This window comes from Podarcis bocagei, assembly GCF_964188305.1.
Source record: "Podarcis bocagei genome assembly, chromosome: 4".
Taxonomy (NCBI): domain Eukaryota; kingdom Metazoa; phylum Chordata; class Lepidosauria; order Squamata; family Lacertidae; genus Podarcis; species Podarcis bocagei.
The window spans coordinates 27,387,601-27,408,464 of record NC_138128.1 but is presented as its reverse complement, the minus strand read 5'-3'; the positions used below and the strand labels follow the sequence as shown (position 1 = coordinate 27,408,464).

General features: G+C 41.4%; 2 long non-coding RNA genes across 2 annotated transcripts in view; one reads left to right on the top strand and one right to left on the bottom strand.

The window, feature by feature from the left end:
- Window positions 1-20,864, bottom strand: part of LOC308585174 — a 345,848-nt gene that overhangs the window by 168,862 nt on the left and 156,122 nt on the right. The window contains exon 3 of the long non-coding RNA XR_014007113.1: window positions 6,884-6,958. This is a non-coding gene — a long non-coding RNA (uncharacterized lncRNA). The remainder of the gene's footprint in view (window positions 1-6,883; window positions 6,959-20,864) is intronic.
- Window positions 6,048-19,748, top strand: LOC308585234. Its single transcript, XR_014007179.1, has 3 exons — window positions 6,048-6,193; window positions 12,894-13,006; window positions 19,286-19,748. It is a non-coding gene; the product is annotated as an uncharacterized lncRNA (long non-coding RNA).

Sequence of the window (20,864 nt, the reverse complement as noted above, 5' to 3'; positions counted from 1 at the left end):
CCACTGCATCTCTCCCAGGACCCACAGTGAATGTCGCCCAGCATTTTATCACCCCCCTCAGTGGTGACACCTGGGGTGGCCCACACCCACTGCACCCCCCTTCCTCCACCCCTACACACACACAAACAATTGCAGTTGAGTAAGGAGAAATGCCTGAATATGGCTTTTGTCTGCATCAATTGCCCCATGTGTTCTATTGGCATGAAGCAATGATTCTTCAACATAAACTTCATTGGACTGTTTATGTTGTGCGAATGCCAGATTATTGTCTTCCAAAGCAATTACTCTATTCCAAACTTAAAAATGGAAAGTGTAATGCTGGTGGTCAACAAAAGAGGTTTAACGACTCTCTGAAGGCAAATCTTAAAAAATGTAGTATAAACACCGGCAACTGGGAAACACTGGTGAGCGCTTTTACCAAAGGTATCATGGGCTTTGAAGATGCTTGAACTCAGGACGAAAGGGAGAAACATGCTAAGAGGAAAGCACACTAGGCAAACCCTCACCGTGATCAACTTCCAGCCGGAAATCTATGTCCCCACTGTGGAAGGATGTGTGGATCCAGAATTGGTCTCCACAGTCACTTACGGACTGACTGTTAAAACCGTTTTTATGGGAGACAATCTTACTTGGCTATGAGTGAAGAAAATCGGCTTGAGAAAGACAGAGATAATGCAAATTCAGGATAAAAACCTTGGTCAAGCAACAAGTTGATACAACTTTGCACAGAAGATTGCTGTAATTTCAGCGCTTCTGTCCTTTCACAAGATCACTTAAAATATCACACCCCAGTCCCTGGCAGCATGTCACACTGCACTTGTAGAGTCTTAAATTAATTTCTAATAATTATACCCCATTACTGTTAAAAGAAATGTATAATTTCTTCTCAGAGGTTTTAGGAAAGTGCTAACATTTAACTAGAGAAAGTAATGTAAATTTACATCTTGTTTAAAAAAAAAGGAGGTGGGGTGGAACCAGCCAAATATTCTTAAAGGGTTGTCCTTAAATGGCATGAAGGGTGGAGAAGGAGGGAGGGAGACAGAAAAGAAAAAGTAACTAGTTATCCTCTAGAAGAAGAAGAGTTTGGATTTGATATCCCGCTTTATGACTACCCTAAGGAGTCTCAAAGCGGCTAACATTCTCCTTTCCCTTCCTCCCCCACAACAAACACTCTGTGTGGTGAGTGGGGCTGAGAGACTTCAGAGAAGTGTGACTGGCCCAAGGTCACCCAGCAGCTGCATGAGGAGGAGCGGAGACACGAACCTGGTTCACCAGATTACGAGACTACCGCTCTTAACCACTACACCACACTGGCTCTAGAACAGCTTTTCCCAACCTTGGTACCCCACAGGTTGCTGGACTACAGATTCCAGCAGGGCTAGTTGTCAGGGCTGAGTGGAGTTGTAGTCCAACAACATCTGGGGCCCCAGGGTGAGAAAAGCCATCCTAGAATATAGAAATTTCACAATCACAGCTGGTGGCAACAATGCTCCTGAATAACCAGTGGCTGGAAACCACAGGAGGGGATAATACTCTTCTGCTTGAATTCTGCTTGTGGGTATCCTACAGGCATCTGGTTGGTCACTGCAAACAAAATACTGGACATTGGTCTGATCCATTCAGGCTCTTCCTATGTTCTTAATGGCTTGGATCCAGACTAACAGAGCAATCCAAAGAGCGACCAATTCAAGTATGTTTCAGTGAGACTTAATAATGACTCAGTTTGGATCTAACCCACTGTTTTGTAGCAAAGAGGTATGCGTTTCATTTGTAACATTGCAACATAGTTATCACAGAAGAACTAGTATAACCAGCTAACTCTACATGCCCCAAGGAATCTCAACTGCTCTCATTCAGGGACGCGGACTTATAAAAAATATTGGGGGGGGGGCCGGGAAAGCTCATGAATAATAAGTAAGCTCATGAATATGCAAATAGAGTGGCGCCGCCTCATCGTGAGCGAATAGGGGAGAGCGTGCTGCGCCTATTAATCAGCTCCGAAGGAAATTGGGTGGAGCTTTTGCTCGGGAAGGAGGGCAGGAGGCATGCAGCCCGACCCTGTGCATTTTGGGCTGGGGGAGGGGCGGCGATGGCGCTCTGCTGGAGGGGCGCCAGAGATTATTGGGGGGGCAGAGCCCCCCCAAACGAATTTTTGAGGGGGCTCGGGCCCCCTCAAGCCCCATGGAGTCGGCGCCTATGCTCTCATTACTGACCTGGGAGAACCACAGCCTGTCAGTGTTGACAATGCTGTATCAGATGGACCTTGTACTGTATAAGGCAGATTCTGATGCTGCAACGTTGTTATGTTTAGGAACACTTCAGGTTGAGAACTGTGGTCAAAAAAAATTTTTTTTATTAATAGTAACAGCCTGAATTGTCATTCCTGTTCATGAACACAGCTAGAAAGGAACAACACTGGCATAGTCTCAGACATGGGACTCAGCTATATTACTTTGCTTGTTTTTAAAGTGCTTTAAATGCGTTATAACTATGCAACAACAGATGGCGCTGTAGAGCACAAAACTTTTCTATGCAATTTTACATAGGGTTTTTTTCGTTTGTTATAACAATTTAATTTATGACTTATTTATAGAGAATTTTTTTCCAGTGTGTAGATCCATCCCAGGTCACAAAGTGGTGAGGGTCGGGGCAGAAGTTTTTTTATTATTTAAATAGTAATAATAATTAAATTTCTTACCCATCCTGTACCATAAGGTTTAAGGGCAGATTACAACAATGAAATACCCAATCGTAAAATGAACGAAGGAGTAACAACCAAAAAGCAAATTATAAAGATAATAAAGAACAGTTCCACAAATAAAACAATTATAACAATCCCATATACAAAAGAAGTTTGAAAATAGCTCCAATACCCATTGGGATAAAGAGTAGGATCCCCACTTAAAAGGCTTGTTGAAAAAGGAAGCCATGTTAGCTATGTTCTGCCTCTATTGTCAGAGGTATTACGCCTCCTAGTGCCAGTTGCTGGGAACTGCAGGCAGACAGAATTCTGTTGTACTTATGTGCAGGCTTCCCACAAGCATCTGGTTGGCCACCATGAGCACAGGATGGTGAAGTAGATGGGCCATTGGCTTGATCCACCAGACTCATCATATGAAGGTATTCAGCTGGTGCTGAAAACACAAGAGATGGAATCTGCTCAACATGTCATGGGAGGGGATTCCAAAGGCTAGGTGCCAGCACACTAAAAGCCCAATTCCTCTATTATATGGGGTGGCCCTCCTACTTTCTTCAGGATGCTCTGTTTGATTGCATATATTAAGAGTCATAATGTTCTTTGAAGTCTCCTCCTCCCAAGCAGCTTGGCACTGAGACCCTTAGGCCATCATCTTATGCAAACCTACCTGATGGAAAACCCCACTGCACACATCTGGACCTAACTCTGAGTAAACACATACAGGATCACACTACCCAAGCACTCAACTCAGTTGTCAAACAGAGCCATGTGACCTTTATTGTTGCTCATTTCCCTTGTAAATCATATATCGTGTCTTAGGTAAAGGTAAAGGGACTCCTGACCATTAGGTCCAGTCGTAACCGACTCTGGGGTTGCAGCGTGCATCGCTTTATTGGCCAAGGGAGCCGCCGTACAGCTTCTGGGTCATGTGGCCAGCATGACTAAGCCGCTTCTGGAGAGCCAGAGCAGCACATGGAAACGCTGTTTACCTTCCCGCCGGAGTGGTACCTATTTATCTACTTGCACTTTGACATGCTTTTGAAGTGCTAGGTTGGCAGGAGCAGGGACCGAGCAACGGGAGCTCACCCTGTCGTGGGGATTTGAACCGCTGACCTTCTGATCAGCAAGTCCTAGGCTCTGTGGTTTAACCCACAGCGCCACCCGTGTCCCCTATCGTGTCTTAGTTATCCTTATATTCTTTGCGATCTTCACTGAACTGTTGCTTTTGACTGCAGCAAAGAAATGGGATCTGAGCTTGCACAGCATAGTAACAACAAGCTTGAGTTATTTTCTTTTTCTTTTGGTCTGGACCAGTACCAGTAGAAGGCCCAGATTACAGTAGGTGACTCAAGAAATTAAACCTCATTGAGTTTAGCAGATCTTTCCCCCCCCCCCAAGTAAATGTACTTGGAATTAAGGTGTACAATTTAAACTAAGTAGTTCATCCACAAAATACACAGAGCATTAAAAAAAAAAGTTTATCTCCATGGACTTGCTGTGTATGAAGCCTAATATCAGTCCAGAAATTGATTAGGGTTTGCCGTCTAGTTAAAAGATATAGCTGTACACAGAGTCACAGCCTGGGTTCATTTATCCTTTTCATTTGTAGTGCTCCATATTATATGAGTGTAGATCGATTTGAATCTCTTTAATATTCATGATCCTCTCACCAGTCTGAGTGAAAGAGATAAAGATTTTGATGGCAATCTGAAGAACTTGATTAACAATGCACTAATCATCAGTACCATTGACCTGATTTAAAAAAAAAAAATGTTTTCCATTCATCCATCATTCTATTACCAAATATGATTGCATTACCTTACTATTTTTTTACCTAAATAAAACCACATGGGTTGTAAATATCATGTCTTCTTTATAAAAAACCCACAAATGCACCTTGAAACCAAATTAATTTAAACTAAAAAAAAATTAAAACGACCTATAATAACCAATTAGCACATGAACAGGGGAAAGCAACTTACAAGTGGCCCCCGATAAACCAAGTTACTTTGACTTCCTGTTAATAAATGTTAAATTGTGCCAAGGAATTAATTTTGCAATAAATTGTTATTGTTGTTGTAATATCTAACTAAAGCATATTACCAGGAGTAATTATCCATATATCAGAATGCATTGAATGTAGTGTGTGCACTATAATTACTCCCCAAATTGCTTATCATTCAAATGGTAATTTTAGCAATAATGTTGCAGTAGCTATAACTTACCTTTCATCTGCGGAGAAGTAGTTTATAATCACTACACCAACCTGAATGTTGCACATGTAACAGAAAACACTAGCAGCAAAATATATAGCAAGGCAGGTATACTGCTTACTCCAATTCATCCATTTGTTCTACCATGGTTATCAGAAAAGGTGTACATGGTATAATTGCTAATGTAATGCATCTCTTGTCAACCTGGTGGTCTGCAAAAAGTTTTGGATTATCCCTCCCATCAGTTGGGTTGCTGGGTTTTTTGGGGGGGCAAAATCACAAAAAAGACATTTTTGAGCTATTTTTAAGGAAAATTGGCAAAACCAACACTGCCAACACAGGTTGTCATACGTCCAGATTTTCCCGGACATTTTTCTTTCCATTTCCTCCCAGACACTGCTTCCACCCGCAGTATTACGTGTATGTCAAGGAACATCCAGAGGTATTTCAACCCTACTCAGATCCAGCCTGTTGGAATTGTAGTCCAAAACATCTGGAAGGCACTAGTTTGCCAATGGTGGTTGTAGTACAACTTTGTGAGTGATCAACAAGGACCTGGATCTGTCTTCTGATTCCTCTCCCTGTAACGTAGGTAAACTTTGGAAGAGTAATTTTGTGCCACCAGTTAGTTTTCACACGCATGTTTATCTTTAACTGACAGCAGTAGCATCAAATGAGGGTTTGAACAAAGGAATGTGTTAATTATTGCAGGTAGCACAGTCATATCAGTGACATCAATTTAATGAGACAGGTTATACTTTCATTCAAGAATATTCAAAGCCTGTTCAGGCTTTAACACAGAATAGGATAGAATGCATGGAGGGGACATTTTAACCACTAGCCCCAGAACCTGTTTAAACATTTTCTTTTCCCAGTACCTATGTACATATAGCCAAATGTGGGCCGGGTATTTCTTGTACATTCAATCAGTATTGTATACTTTGAGAATAGGTGTCATGAGGCAAGAGTCAGCTTCGCCTGCTGAACAGCAGCCTGAAGGGGGAGAAGAAGGAGTGACTCTACCTGCAGCTGATCAGCTTATAAGGACACAGAGGAGAAGGAACTGATGAGAACCAGCTGGCTTCAGCCTTCTCAAGCAGAGCTTCCAGCAGGAGTCAGTTACTGGTAACAGTTCCTGGTCCTGCCTTGCTGCTTCCTGCTCGTCTTGACCCTTGACCCTATGATCATCGGATTCCCTGACTCCTGGCAGTCTAACCATGCAGATTGCTGCTTGCCCAACCCTTGGATTGGACCTGACTTTGGATGCTGACTCAGCATCCAGGCAAGTACAGCTCAGAGACTCTTCTGGTTGGCTGGCCTCCCACCCCACTGAGCTCTGCACATGGTTGCTCAGCAACAAGACTGCGACAATAGGCATTGTGCATAGACTTTGTGCAAACAAGATGCTTGGCTGTGTGAAAGTCTGGTGCTAAACCATCGGGTGTGAATGTCTGAACAAAGTTCAGGTCTTGAATCATCGTGTGCATGTAAACCAGCTGAGACTTTTAAAGCCAAACTATAACCGCTAGGCTTTTTGCTCCTCTTAAGCAGTGGGGGGACGGATGGACTGAGGAACTCCAGATATTTTTAGACTCTTAACTCCAATCAGGTCAAGCCATCACAGCCAATGGCCAAGGATGGTGGGAGTTGTAGTCAGAAGCATCTGTAGAGCCACAGGTTCCCTATCCATACCTTAAGGGCTGCTTAAGGTTGCAATTCTGAACATGGGAGTAAGCAAACAGCATTGAACATAGTGGGACTTTCTTCTGAGGAAACATACATAGGGTTGCACTGTAAGCTGTCTCCTCAGCGAGGACTTCAATATTAGAAATAGGAGTAGAAATCCAGAAGGGATTCCATTATGTTGTAAACATGGAACAGGGTGACAGATGGCAACATTTAAATGGATTCAGAAAAAATAAACCCACTCAGGAGTGCAATAAAGAGATTAAAATAAAAGGTGCTGACATACCAGATGGAGGTCTTCTTGAAGTCTTGAGATGTTCTGATGGCAATGCTGACCAGGGTTTCCCTTTTTCTCCCCCTCCTGGGATGAAGTCAGGAAAAGGTTTGCGTAACATTTTTGCATCTGACCTCATTAAATTTATTTTAAGGGGTTATCCTTTTGAGGAAAAGAGAGACTTTAAAATATAAAGTCTGATTTTTCCTTAGAGACTATAGATAAAGTTTGACCTCATAAGAAGCACTTTTAAAAATGTGTTTCTTCTGTGCAGCCCTCTACATGTCTATAGTAATAGTTGGTTCCTTTCTAGACCTACTGCTGTTCAGCCCAAAGGTCCCCGAAGCAGTGGACAGAATATGAATATAAAGGAAAAGCACAATAAAAACAAATACAAAAGTAAAATAAATAAATAGCATGAAATAGCAAAATAATCTGAAGCACCAAGTCACTCTGGATTCATGGTCTTCCAATGATGCTCTCACTACAGACACGACTCCATAGCACACAGAAGCCAAATTAACTCACATCCTCCCCTCCAATCTCTCACTTAGGACCAAGCAAACAGGGGGAGTGCTCTCACTCTCATCACAACCCAAAGAAGTATCCCAAAGGGCAAGTTACCTTTGGTGCCCCATCAGAAGTAAGCCCCGTTGAGTTCAAAAGCACTTACTCTCCTATTACTTGTAGAAATGCATCTTCAAACTGGGAGATGATGTGAAATCCTTTCCATGCTGCTTTTCAGACCCATGAAAAATAATGTCTACTTGTAAGGGCATAAAAAGGCATTTGACTTGCCCTTCTGGGGCTGAAAGGTGGGACAGGTGTGTCCCTCCCCCCAACATAAAAATAAAAATAATACCTTCTAAGAGAGAGGGTTAACATATTTCACCATGCATATTCCTGGGGATTGCAAGTCTACATTTAATATTTTATTTTAAATAAGAATTGCTTCTTCTCAAGGAAAAGAGTGGTTTTTATTAGCTAATGAATAATAATAATTAACTCACGGCTTCCATAGCTTGGTAGCATATGAAATTTGCAACTGCCCATGCATTCAGTGTTAGGTAATTGAAGCAACTTGATCTGGTATTGGAGTAAATCTAAAAGTTAAATATGCAACACAGTGTACTGTGCAAGCTTAGACATGAGAAGTAAATTCTACTGAGCTGAATGGGTCTTACTCCCAGGCAAGCAGTCTTAGGGAGCAATCTTACAGACCCCGGGAGGGCATCAAGGGACCATAGGATAAAGCAGATCTCCCATATGGCTTTGAGTTTCTGTACTGATTTTCTTTTGAAGTACTGGGTTTTTTCCCCCATTGCAACCAATGGCATGGAAAATACATCTCTGGTCCGAAAAATATTACCCCCTCAGATACAAAAACAGAGAGAAACACTAACTACCGGTAACTAACTAACTAACTAACTAACTAACTCTCTCTCTCTCTCTCTCTCTCTCTCTCTCTCTCTCTCTCTCTCTCTCTCTCACACACACACACACACACACACACCCTTCTATCCTGTTGGCATGAGTCTGGCAAAGCTTTGGATTAGGCAGTCCATAAATAGGATTTCCCCCTCCATGGACCCTTTTGGATAACACTGCCTAGGATTCATTGTGTATGATTTTGTTCAGTTGTACTAGAGCTGAAATTTGTCATGATAAAAAATAAATGCTAGATATCCATTTATAGCATACTATGAAGGATTGTTGCCATTTATTTCACTTGAGTTTCCTGCAAATATATCATGGACAGCAAAGCTAAATGATAAATGCTGACTAGCCTGCACCCTACCCTGCAGAGTACTTGCTCTAGACAGATTCTGCATTAGGCCCCACACTTATAAAGTATCTTATAAAGCCTTTACTCATAATTATTACAACTATGGGCACAATCCACCAAGTTCTCCCCACTGAGATATTCTTCTTCGGTTCCCATTCATTCCAGTGTTTGAATTACAAGAGGGACAACGAAATTGAGATGAGAGACTTGTAGATTTCATTAAGGTCTTAGTCTAACTTTCCCTCCATAATCTGAGCACTAGCATGTGGGTGCATTGTGCCCCTAGAAACAAATGACTAGCCTAACTGGCAAGAGAATTGTCTTCAAACAAATGCTGTTTCATTTGACCTCTTGTAAGGTAAATGCATGATTATTAGCTATACTGTTGTGTAAAAGGTAAAGGGACCCCTGACTATTAGGTCCAGTCGTGACCGACTCTGGGGTTGTGGTGCTCATCTCGTTTATTGGCCGAGGGAGCCGGCGTACAGCTTCCGGGTCATGTGGCCAGCATAACTAAGCCATTTCTACCAAACCAGAGAAGCGCACAGAAATGCTGTTTATCTTCCCGCCTGAGCGGTACCTATTTATCTACTTGCACTTTGACATGCTTTCGAACTGCTAGGTTCGCAGGAGCAGGGACCGAACAATGGGAGCTCACCCTGTCACAGGGATTCGAACTGCCAACCTTCTGATCGGCAAGTCCAAGGCTCTGTGGTTTAACCCACAGCGCCACCCATGTCCCTTCTACTGTTGTGTAAGGGCATTTTAAAAAAATAACAATGAGGGAATAAAGGGGAAATGCCAGCAATAATAACTTATTCCTTCCAGCAAACTAACTTCTTTCCCACCCTAGGTACATCGTCACATCACCTAGAATGCCTAGTATATCATGAATAAGGGGTGAATTTTAGTTGCCTTCTTCCACCAACCCAAAACCCCACCATGGATTGTTATGTACTTTAATATTGGAAGTTCATGGACATTTTTTTTACTATTGCAATAGTCACCTGGTATTGTTATGTTGCTTCAATGATTTCTTTAAAACCCTTTCATGTAAATTCCCATCACCTAATCGTATAATCAAAAATACTACATGCTTCATACTGCAGTTTTGACATCATGCACCAAAAAGCATAGGTAACACACTCCAGAAAATATATGAAAGAACAGTGACAATAGGAAATATATGCAGCTTCTCCCAGATGATGTCCTGGTTCTGGGCCCAAATCTTTCGGAAATTGATTTCTTGGATTTGGATAAATATATTTGTGAAAAAGTCTGGTGACTTTAAAAACTGCTCTACCTGAAGAACTAATCCTCAAACTAGGGTGGGAAAGGAATCCATTTAAAAAGGATATGTAGCTTGCTTCAGATACAATTGGGTTTTCTTTGCACTGGATGACCTCTTGCATTGGCAGTTTTATGTTTTGTGCATTGTCATTTAAAAAAAAGAACCCCGAGTAATTATATGCAAAATAACATACAAAGGAAGATGTATATTGTACATATAATACATATGAAAGAGTCATGCATTGTTTGTATTTTTAGTGAGATGTAAGTCACTTCCTGTACAGATCAAGGAGTGAGAAGGGAATAAGAAAACAAAATCCCATGTGGATAAGTTCAAGCACTAAGATTTTAATAAATATCCAGCCCTGTCTGAAACCATCCATCCCTTACCCAAAACAAGAGACCCTTATTATATCGGGACTCTTTTCCAAATAACTCCAGAGCAATGCAGTGAGTTAAGAAATTGCTATTGAAGGTGATGATCGTTGGTTTGACTTCTTAACAACCAATGGAGATCTCACCTCTGTCTCGCAATTGATTTAACTAAGCTATTTTTCACCTCTGGTACATCTACACTCAACTTGTGTCACTCACTGGAAAAAATTAGCCTTTCATATTCCTAAAGCGCAGGTTTAGAAATCACCCACAGCTGATGATTTACCTGTGTTTCTCCATCAGGAATAGGCTATCCACAGCCCTCCAGATGTTATTGGGCTACAACTCTCATTACCACTGACCACTGGCCATGCTGGTTGGGGCTGATGGAAGCTGAAGTCACCGTCCCCCTTCACCACCATCCTACATGCTGAATAGGCAATTGAGAAGAATATGCCACCTGAAAGTTATTATACTAATAGAAAATGGACCTATTGAGATCAAAATGATACTAAGGCAGGGAAGAAAGAGAAAAGCTATGATAGCCGTCCAGGCAGTATAATACTGGAAATAAATGTCTCCTGCATATGAATTAGTTGCAAGATGTTTAAAGCCTCTTGAGAGAATATTTTTAATATGGCAACAAATACCATTTTCTTGATTACTTTTAAGACCCGATTAAAGTGAAGGAGCTCAGCCCAATAAGTTGTTTCTGGAGGGCGGGAGCTAACTGAATATAATTTTGGGGGTTGGGGATGGGAAATTGTGCCACCATTTAGGTCTGAAATACACAGCCTTGAGAAATGCTTTTTTAAAGCTGTTTGCTTTTTAAATGGCAACAGTCTGTATATCTATTTGTCTAGACTCCATCAAGGGGCCTATTGTAGCTGGAGGCTTAGGCTTGAAGAAGACTAAAGGGCTACATCATGTCAAAAACCTGAAGTAGGAATTATTGCCTTTCTTGCTTCAGTTCACAGCTGTATTATGTCACCAAATCACATCACAGTGTAATCAAAGATGAATAAAATATTTTTCCCCTTTACCTTAAATGCTTTTCCTGTCAATTACAATCAAAGGACATGATTTCAGGTCTGTCAGTTGGCTGGGTTCCTTCTGACTGATGACTCTAAAACTGTAATCTACTAAATATAAAATGAATCAGAGAAGTCTCAGAATGATTCTGCCATTAAGAAAGAAGTTTTTTTTCCCCTTCCCACAGGGGACAGAAAAATAATTGGTCTTTAAAGAATGAAATCAAAGATGTTAAAAATGACTCTTGTGGTCTTTCCCCCCTCTCTATATTATTGGCATTTTCGTCCGTACAAAAATTTCAGTAATTTTCCTTCGGGAAAAGCTCCTATCAGCATTCTAATCAACCCGATCTCATCTCGTGTGCCATTAAAGTAAACATTAACTAATATCTTATTTTTATAAGTCCATACTTTTTTGTTCGTATTATTAGGTGCTCTATGATGGCAAACTGTAATCCCACTACAACGACAACTTCTAGGCAGTTTACTAGCTTGATTACATCATTAACCATAATCAAAAACAGTTCCCCAGAATGATTTCAGCTTAGTGGTAGGGATTGCTTCCTTTGATCTCAGTAGCATCATTTTACGATAGGTTGCTCCTCATTTACACTACAAATGCTGGCAAAAATGAAAGTGGTATCTTTGCAAGCAATATTGGATAAAATAAAATAACCAGTTCAGCAGTCTATGCCAGTTGCTTTCATCGATGAACAATCAGAATTTCTTTTTTAAATCCTGAAAGAAAAGTCTTAGAATGTGTCTCATCTCTGTATGATATTGCTTTGTGTTTTCTGTTTAGTAGCATTTTTAACACAGTTTCCAATTCCCCCCCTTTTTAAGTCTTTATTAATGAATGTGTTAAAAACAACCCGTTTTGCATTGTGCTCCAGCAAAAGGAGATTGATCAACGTATCACTGCAGTACTTTGGCGATATGCATAGCATAACATTTTACTTTAATGCACTAATATACTGCTTTTTTACTGTTTCATTTGTAATGTTGTCACCACTGATGAGCAAATACAAACCTACAGACTGTTTGAATAATGCATGTCATTATTGGGGAAGTAATATTTCTCTCTGTGTTGAAAGTGGATTTCGCAGTGATTATTTGGGTGAGCACAATCTACGAGACTAGAAAAAAAATATACAGTGCAGGTCAGGTGCAAGGTATAAGTTGTTTACATAGACTTATTTAGCAGCCCCCTATCTTATGCTATTGTTCCTATACAATCTCCATTCTGGATTTAAGAATCCACATGGTATTTGCTCTTGGGGAAGGCCAATCCACTGATTTGCCTTCCATGGATAAAACCCAATACAGAAAACCATAGTATCTTGCAAAGATGAAGACAGCACATCTACTGCTCTACTTCTACAGGTGCAAAGTGGTGGTCTGTCCACTTCTGATCTCTGTGATGAAAGGAAATGTATGAAACTAAATAAGATAAATAAATCTCAGTTGACATGGATAGCTCTGTTTCTTTGTTCAGATATATATTTGAATGCTTATCCACCTCTGATCTATCTCCACACAGCTTGCAGCTTCTATGGCTGGGAACCAGAAATGTCTTTACTCAGATTTTAATCTTCTCCACTCCCTCCAAACTGGCAAATGAGAGAAAGTATTAAGAAGGGGAAATGGTTATTGGTAAGACCTAGAATACAAAGTTTCTATTTTTGGAAAAAGAGGAGACGCTGTAGGGTTTAGGTGAATGAGGAGAAAGGTGCGCTCCTGGACCAAGGGAGAGTCAGGAGTTGCCAGTAGATTTGGTCCTCTCTTCTCACCTCCAAATTTTTGCTTCTTGTCTTTACTCCCGTTCATGGGCAGGGGTGACCATATCATACTTCCGGTGATAGCTCCTTGCATACTATAGTGAAAGATCTCTAACATTTACATGAGCATTTAGGGGGAATGCTTTTTAGGAACAGCTAAAAAGTCTCTGGGGAAAATATTACTTTTCCAATTTTGATTTGGAAACTGGCTGGTGTACAGAACTACAGTGGTGCCTCTGGTTATGAACTTAATTTGTTCTGGAGGTCCGTTCTTAACCTGAAACCATTCTTAACCTGAGGTACCACTTTAGGTAATGGGGCCTCCTGCTACCACCACACCGCTGGCACACGATTTCTGTTCTCATCCTGAGGTAAAGTTCTTAACCCAAGGTCCTACTTCCAGGTTAGTGGAGTCTGTAATCTGAAGTGTTTGTAATCCGAGGTGTCTGTAACCCGAGGTACTCATATGCAGATCTCTTGACAGTGTCTTTGCAGGATAACCAAAAGCTCACACATCTCTCTGGAGGATATATGTGAGCTCCCACAGAAGATCAAAAAGCAGATGTTTGAGTCACCAGAACATCTGCTCTTCCTACTGTGTGAAGTCATCTCTGTCACAGAATAATTCCCATAGTTCTGGGGTCTGTTTTTGTAGTATGAAATTACTTTATTGTTTTGATATTTGCCACTTGAGTACTTTGGTTAATCTGTCACCTCATGACACAAATTAATCAGTCACAATATCAGCTGAATGACCTAACCAATAAGTGAAACCTGGACCCAAAGTTGCATCTGATATTCTCAACCATATTGGAGGATGGCAAAATATTATCCAGGGGGTTTGAAATTCTCCAGTAATTCATCCTGGAAAAGAATATGCCCAGAAATTTGATGCAAAACTTCATTTTTGGCAAATTCCAACCCATTTCTTAAACAGATGCATTCCCCCTGCCTTAAGCCACTGCACTCTCTTCCTCCAGGAAATTTATCCCAGCCCAGGTCTGACACTGGAAGTGAGCCAGAGTACAGAGAGATAAAAGGGGTGGGGAACTGCTTAGTCACCTCTACACTTCATTTCATGGAAAAATATATATATACCCCATCACTCATTTATATGTGAATAGGCCAGACATATGAAAAAAATATATATGGATGTTTCATGTACATATAGTTTGAGCCTGTTATTACTGGAATGAATTGATAAATACATGAATTCATCAACTAAGGCCGACTTTTTTTGGACTCAGGGCCACTTTTGCAAATTAGAGAAATTGTTATGGGAACCACATACAGACACACATACGCCACAAGCAAGTACATATCACAAACTATGTTATTTGCTACAACAGAATGCTTATTTCAAGCCTAATGCCAGCAAGGGGGGGGGGTCCCACAGAAGGGAGTGATGACCACCAACTTGGATGAATTTAAAGGAGGAGGAGACATATTTAGTTATTTTAGTTATTTTTTAATTAAATTTATATACCGCCCTTCATCCAAAGACCTTGGGGCGGTTCACAAGATAAAAGCACAAAATAGACTGTTTAAACAAAAACAAAACAATACCCCCCCCCCACAGACATGTTTAAAAGGCCATAGAATATTAATCAGCCAAAGGACTTGTTAAGAGGAAGAAGTTGTGCAACCTAACTTTTGCGTGTTCAGACCCAAAGACCTCCCCCCTAAATAAAGACACATTTGACTCAAATTTTAGTTTTGGGTTTTGGCAGAATTTAGGCCAAAACTTTATTGATTACAGAAAAATGAGTGGTTGCATAGGCTCTGGTTCGACTAGCTCCCTACACACTTTCAGGTAGCGCTGACCCAGAGCTCTATCATAGGTCAGCCAAGGGTGAACACCTGAGGCAGGTGAAAAGCCTGGGAACAGACTCTGTTCACTCCCCAGATGCTCCCCTGGACTCAGGCATGGGCACAACCCCCTTTCGGGGGTTGACCAAACCAAGTTGAGTCCCTGGATTCCTTTAACGGAATACCCTTCCCATAGGGATGGCGAGAGCGTTCTCCCATCCCTACCACCTGAACCAGTGCCTATCCGCAACCTTACAAGTTGTGACAAATTGCTACGCGGCAGGTGAAACCCAAATGGCCACAGCCAATCAGCCAAGTGGGAAAAATTCCTGCCGTGCCCCTGTCCCAACGACAGACGACATGCAATGGCAAAATGCCCTAAAATTAGGGAGAAGTGGATGGGTGTTCTGATGCATGAGCCAAAAGAGGAAGCTCTGCGACCCTTGCATGGGTTTATATAGGTCCCTCGATCCATTTAGACTGCACCCCATTGGCCAGATTAAACCCAGCAACGAGGGACCTACCAATCGGGTATTGTGGCTATCCAATAGACCCACCCACAACCAGGAGGTCAGTCTCCAGGTCTCACCGCAACATGTGCCCTCTTTTAGGGAGGACATTATTTCTAGTATGTGATTGAATCCCACCCAAAAATAATGCCAGTCTGTGAGCAGCACCCTGGGTGATAAATCCACGACTATATACATTTTCCCAGGACCACCATGGACAGTTGGAATTATCAGGCAGCTGCAGAAACAGTTGCTAGGAAGCACATGTGGGGACAATGCTGCTGTTCTCGGTTCCTGCTTATCAGCTTCCTATTTGGGCACTCTGAGAATAGGATGCTGGCCACTGGGTGGGCCTTCTTAAAAGCAATCTAGAAAAAATAATACAGTACCCCAGACATTACTGGCAGTCTTCCTTGTATAAGTGGACAAAACCCTTGATGGCACAGCTTATTCCAAAAACTGAACAGAGATGGAGGTCACCAGTTCTTGCCTCAGATGTTTCAGGCACCCTTAACTGTCCTCAGGTTCTCCCCCTTTCAAAACAGATTTTGTGGTTGCCAATGACAACCTCAGAGCTCCACATTCCCTTTCCCCCCACATACTTACAAAGGAAAGAAGAAAAGGAGGAAAATACAAATTGGAAGCTTTTTTTTTTTTTGACAGGTGGCAAGTAATATTCATCCAAGTATTTCTCTCCGCCTATATGTTGTACATCCCTTGCTTCTTCTTCTTTTTTTAAAAAAGAATCATATAAAGTCTCCCATAATCGCATGTAAATTAGCTGCTGTTTTCGCAATGGCAGCTCCCTGCATAGCCTAAAAGCACAATATACAGCAAATGAAGCTGCTGCCTCCATCCTTCAATTTGGTAAATGCTTCCAGCGTAAGAAAAATATTTTTAAAATTGCCAATAATTATAAAAATGTTGCTTGCCACGGCATAATTATTTTATAAACCACACAGCATACAACTGTTTCTCGTCACGGAGGCCATCTCCACACTGTACCATATGGCTAATGGCTTCTATTTTGCCTCACACCATACTGTGTGTGCCTTTCTCATCATACTGTATTGGCTACTGAATCAGTTTGCTGTTAATGTCTGTGTTACCCTTTCACTGCATGTTTATTTTATGAGATTGTGGCATCTGTTTTTGGTGTTTACTCTAAAAGCGACAGAGTTCCCTTTCCAGAACCTGGATATTACTGCAATATTAATTTCCCAAGACAGGCTTTTGTTGTTGTTGTTGTTGTTGTTTATGCCTTTTTGCCTGTCTTCGTGTGTGTGTGTGTGTGTGACCTGATAGAACCCAGTGCACATTAGAATAAAACTTAGATTATTCAACCCGAATACCCACCTACCAGTTCCTTTTTGAAACAATTCATTTAGGTGATGGAGCTTTTTCCCTCAGACACACATTTGGCTCTTCAGCTTCCCAAAGTATTAACATTTAAAGGTTCAGCTCCCTTTTTTCTTGTTTACATTCTCGCCTCTAAAACAGCAGTGTCTATAATCTTTCAAAACCAAGTCCAAATTTCAATAAATTAGTAGTCTATGAACGAGGGGCAGGCACAGAACACATTTTCAAAGTTTTTGTGGTACTAGAAAAAAACTTGCATTCTTTTTTTAAAAAAAATCCTACAGAAATTAAATTTAAAATGGAACATTATGTCATAGTTACGCAATTAGAAGGAAAAGGAGAAACCTCATGGTTTAATGCAGTTTATAAGAACTGAGTATTATAGGGAAAAGAGAAGAGTGTGGTTTGTTTCAGATTATGGCTCCAGTTTCCAGCAAAAAGATCATAACTGTGGTGCTTGAGTTACAGAGTCCAGCTTTGTTATCTTTTTGATCCCTCTCCCATTAGCTTCTGTTTTTGAAGACTACATGTAGCTTGACTGGATTGAAACTGAGGGGAGTCACGCAGTACCGGGCTCAGGAGTGGGGTGGTGGCAAAATTGGGGCCACACTGTTGCACCAGTGGTCTTGCCACCAACCATCCCTTTGGTACTCCCTTTGGTGTATCCATGCAATGTTGACCTCGTCGCTTCCCCTGCTCCACCCACCCCCATCTAAGTAAGGAGGAGTGATGCTGGTGGTGGGAGGGTAACTCTGCCCCACCACATGAACAACTACTGGAGTCAGGAACAGAGGTGCATGGATTCCACTGAGCTACTCACAACCTATCCACCATAATTTCATCACTGATACGATATCTTCAAAACAGAGTTTAATATACTGAAAGTGAAAATGAATAATCTCAAAAGGAAGGCATCTTCCCATTTTCACTGGGGCTGTGCACAGAACCTCTTATCTAGGGGTAGGCAACCTAAGGCCCCTGGGCTGGATGTGGGCCAATTACCTTCTCAATCCGGCCCACAGACGGTCCAGGAATCAGTGATTTTTTACATGAGTAGAATGCATGCTTTTATTTAAAATGCATCTCTGGGTTATTTGTGGGGCATAGGAATTTGCTCATTTTTTCTTCCAAAATATAGTCCGGCCCACCACATGGTCTGAGGGACGGTGGACCAGCTCACAGCTGAAAAAGGTTGCTGACCTTCTCTTATCCTCCCTGTGGCTTCAATCTGGGGTGGAGTGGGGTGGGAAAATCAAGCTAACCTACTCTGGGACAACCTGGAGAACAGGCACACCAGCTTGCCCCCACACACACACAATTGAGGGGGCTGGTGCCATGTGATGTGCTCACATCACTCTCACATGATGCACACTGTGCTGACATGTCACATGCACTCATGTGTGGCATGAACATGTCGTATGGCATGGACAGTGATACCTCAGGTTACATATGCTTCAGGTTACATATGCTTCATGTTACAGACTCCGCTAACCCAGGAATAGTGCTTCAGGTTAAGAACTTTGCTTCAGGATGAGAACAGAAATTGTGCTCTGGCGGTGCGGCGGCTTTAGCTAAAGTGGTGCTTCAGGTTCAGAATAGTTTCAGGTTAACAACGGACCTCCGGAATGAATTAAGTACTTAACCCGAGGTACCACTGTACAAGTGTTCACCATGGAATATTGAGGGGGCCTGACCCCCTCCTTGAAATTTTTGAGGGCTCAGCCCCTCACCCTTCCATAGATAGAGCCCCTACTGGGAAACTAGACATCCTTGTGCAGTGCTGTTTCACAGGTGACTTTCCTGCAGGACTCCAAGTTCAATCTCCAGGTAAGATTGGGAATATCCTCAGTCTGAACCCCTGGATAGTCTTTGCTAATTGGAATAGACAATACTGACCTAGATGGGCCAATTGTATGAGTCAGTATAAGTTTATGTTCCTATGAACTTGGAAGATGCCCTCCTCCCCTTTTTCATCTTGTCCAGGCAAGGAAAGCCCTTTCGGCTGTTCTGCCTATTACGTGGTGACATGGAATAGGGCCTTCTCCATAGTGGCACCTCATCTGTGGTTATTTCCTCCCCTTGGAGGAATGACGGCATGCAATACTGTCATCATCTGGTTTTTGTTGCTACGAAAAAATACAGGTCTTTGGGGAAATTAGATATTGTAAGGCCAACTATATTTGTTGAGACATGTCTGCTATGTTTGTTATGGTTTTGATTTTTAACTATGTTTTTCTCTTGGTTGTATTGAATGTAAATTTTTTTAATGAATTTGTTTTAAACTGCTCTGGGATATGAATTAATGAAGGGTGGTTCAGAACTTCAGTACATAAGAAGCAAACAAACAACATCATGGAAAAGTGGCCACACAGCTCCGACTGCCTATCAAAGGCACCTACAAGAAGTGGATGGTAACATCTGATCTTACATCCATAATTGTAATTCAGTTGGGTAACATATGTTTCTCTCATTTGCAGCAGGATTTTGCATTTTGCTGATCGATGTTTGTCTAGCTCTACTTCTCATGGGCATTTAAACCTAACATGCCTATAGGAAGATGTAAAGGATGTAAAATCAAAGGATGGATCTGGTATTTATGTACTGTGTCTCAGTTTATTTGCTTTGGAAACAGTGTCATGTCTCAAAACAAGCCATGTAAAGAGTTGCATGCAGGGCAAAAAACGATCAATGCAAGTGAAGGAAAACTATTGTCTGAGGCCTGTTGGTTTATATACCAAAACCTGGCTGGCACATTGGCAAAACTGCTTGACTTCTATGAACTGTTTTGATACATAAGTTTGCAGCTGAACAGATTCTACCTAGCAAGCTTCCTCAACAAGACACCAAGCAAGATGAAAGGAAATGGTTTAAACCATGACATTCTAAGGCCAGGTCATGTTCACCTCATTTATCACTTTAAGAAAAAGAAGAAGAAAAAGGTGGAGCTATTAAAATAAAGGCAGATGACACTGCTGTCTGGGCTGGAACCCATCTGGTAAAAGTATGAGTCCTTTCCTATTAACAGGTCATTGTGAATACCTCTTTGCCAAAGTAGCAGAATATGGTGCTTGGGCAAACAAAAAAAGCTTTTGAAGATCCTTATGGGAATTCAGTTACTCTTTTAACTGTGTAAATGCACATTTTGTTTCTACTATATAGAGCCTGAAATGAGCTATGCCCCAAATACTATCCCCAAACATCTGCAAGACACTGTATGGGTCAGATAATCTGATGACGTGATTTTCCCTTTGAAAGTTTGCCTGCAGATGGCTAGCAAGGTGCTTGTAATGTTTTTTACAGCAGCACTGAGTTATTTGTGTAGCTTTCGGAAGATTACTTTGTGATTTCAATGCAATCATTACTGCAGAGGCAAATATATATCTAGTAACACTGTGGCTTATGGAGAGGGAATTAAACAATGAAAATATTTCTCTTCTTTATACTGAATTAGAATCATCTAAATAATTCCATCATTTCAATGGGTAAAAGTTTCAGTTCATGAAAGCTTGCTAATCCATTATTTCCACATGGGGCTTGCTTCTAGGAACTGCGGTTTGTTAAAAGTGCTGAGAGTCTTCAAGAGACCCCCGTATTCCCCTCACAAATCCAATTTACATAATGTTTTAACAGTCAATCCTTCTTCCCAATGAACTCTTGAAATTGTAGCCCTTTGAGGAGAACAGGAGTATCTCTGCACCCTTAACAAACCACAATTCCCAGGATTCTTTGGGCAAAGCCAAATTGATATTGCTTTAAATGTATAGTGCAGATGGGGTTTTAACTGGATACCACCCTTTGAATGCATTTTGATTAACTTGGGCCTGTAACAGCTCTATGGTTCTCATAATACCTAGACGTGTTCTCTGGAGGTGTAGTCCAAAACATCTGGAGAGCAGCAGGCTGGGGAAGACTGTTAAACACCTTTTGCAACTATATGCTGTTATAGTCTTGAACATCTTGCATGCAAGCGTTCATCTAAGCTAAGGGTGGGGAATTGGATCCTGCCAGCAAGCTGATTCAGAACTGGTCCATCCTTTGCAGAACATTTTGCCAGGT